Genomic DNA, 2,364 nt, shown 5'->3' with positions numbered 1-2,364 from the left:
ATATAGTACAGTGATCACCAACCTGTGGATCTTGGAGCCACTGGGAGTGGATCTGAGGCTGGGGTGGGGGCTGGGTGCCCCGTGCATGCCCGCCTGCACCCCAGCCCAGCAGGTCGGTCTGTGGGGGGAGGGGAGGGGAGGGGTGGGGGCTAGATGGAGGCCCCCGCCATGAGGCATGGTGCTGCAGAGGCAGGAGCAGGGGTAAGTGGAATGGGGCCCCGGCCAGGTGGGCTTCACCAGCAGGGGAGGCATGCCCCCAAATATTTTTTCTCCCTCTGCCTCAATCTGCCCCCCAACAGACAAACCTGCTGGGGCAGGGAGGGTTCCAGCGCACGGTAGATCTTGGCTTCCTTTTAAATGCCAGAGGTGATCTCCTACTTTAAAAGGTTGGAGACCACTGCTCTAGTGCATCGGTTAGAACATCGTTACATTATATAGGTGTCCGCTTTTAATAGCATTAATGTAGTACTCTTTGTTTGAATCGGTTTATTTATTCATTTTTAATAGTAACAGGACCGAAACAGAAATGGGGAGACTGAACGCATAACGAGAATCCGGTAGGCACGCTGTTATGCAAATGTGCCAATAAAATATTTCCTATAAATAATTTATTACAGATTCTTATTCGTGATAGAACAGCATTATAGCACCACGAATACTGTAACACAAATAAATGCTATGATGATATAGCATCATAGATGTAGCAACTATCAACATTTATCTAACCATATGGACATAGCATCATCCTTTACCTATCTATATAGATATAGCATCATCAACATTTTTCGTAGATTATTATGCCAATAGCAATTCATAGATTCATAGATGCTCAGGTCAGAAGGGACCTCAACAGATCATCGAGTCCGACCCCCTGCCCCGGGCAGGAAAGAGCGCTGGGGTCAGACCACCCAGCCAGGTGCCGGTCTGATTATTCCAATATTATTACAACACTATTCCTTAAAAGGTGAGTTAGTCATTAATATGCAAACACATGATTACCATGATCATGATGTCATAGTGTTATTTGTGTTTACAAATCAATCTTGCATAGTCTCAAATATGCAGATGTGCTGATTATAATGCCATATTAGGACATGGGTTATTAACCAGTGACATCAGAAATCAGTGACCCAGTAATATGTGTGATGCATTATCTATATACATATTTTTAGATATCTATACATACATACATATAGAGATACACACACACACACATATAGATAGAGATATTTAGGGAAGACGTATCAGTAATACCTATAGTCCACTATATGAATACTATTAACATGCTAATTTATGAATGATCTGTGCTGATATTCATAATACTAATGATGTGATTCATGCTCCATAGATAAGAAAAAGTCATTAGTAAGAAATAATTTGCTCTTGATCATGTTTATGCATGATGGCCTGCTGCTTATGATAGAAGTGGGTTAACATTTCCGGGCCCAGTAGACAATGGAGGCGCCCCAGGAGTCGATAGGTAAATGAAGGGTTAACTAAATAATTATATAACTTGTTGGACTAATAATGCCTGTGAAATAATAGTGACTCAGGCTCATTATGGGAACAAGAGGTTGATGAGGAGGGGCAGGATGATGAAACAGGGCAAGCCATGGGGACTGCATCTCCCAGGAGCCTTTGCACGGAGCCATGCCACTTGTAGTCCAAACACACCCTTGGGGACTGCAGCGCCCAGGGTGCTTTGCTGCTCCCCCCCCCTTCCTGCACAAGAGGAACCAGGGGCGTGGGGGGAAGAAAAATAAAAAAATCTTCTGGTTCCCATGAACCTTTGCATGGCCATCACGTGGCCATGATGCTTCTAGTCCAAGCATTCCCTTAGAAACGCATTGGGTGGGGCCTCAGGATGGGACTACATCTCCCATGAGGCCTTGCCATGACGTTTGTAGTCCCATTCTGAGACCCATATCAATGGGTTTCTATCTCCCATGATGCCTTGCGCGAGCTCTCAGGCCGCCATGACACTTGTAGTCCCTCAGAAACCCACTGGGCTGGGACTCAGTTTGGGACTACATCTCCCCTGAGGCGTTGCGCGCCCCCTCCGGCCGCCATGACACTTGTAGTCCAAACACCCCCTTAGAAACGCCCGCCCGGCTGAACCCCATCTCCCAGGAGTCCTTGCGCCCACCCTCAGGGCGCCGCCATGACGCCTGTAGTCCCCGCTCCCGCCTCCCCGCATTGGAACGCCTGGGCGGGCGGGGCCGGAGGGGACTACGACTCTCAGCAGCCGCCGCGCGGGCGCCATTTTGAAGGGGAGGCCCGCGCGCCTGCGCATTGAGGCTTGCGCGTGGGGGAGGGGAGGAGGAGGATGCTCGAGGAGGCTGAAGGAGGGGGCAGCTGCGCCAG

Source organism: Alligator sinensis, unplaced genomic scaffold (genome assembly GCF_000455745.1).
Source record: "Alligator sinensis unplaced genomic scaffold, ASM45574v1 scaffold1704_1, whole genome shotgun sequence".
NCBI lineage: Eukaryota > Metazoa > Chordata > Crocodylia > Alligatoridae > Alligator > Alligator sinensis.
The sequence above is the reverse complement of the archived record's forward strand: the minus strand, read 5'-3'. Positions refer to the sequence as shown.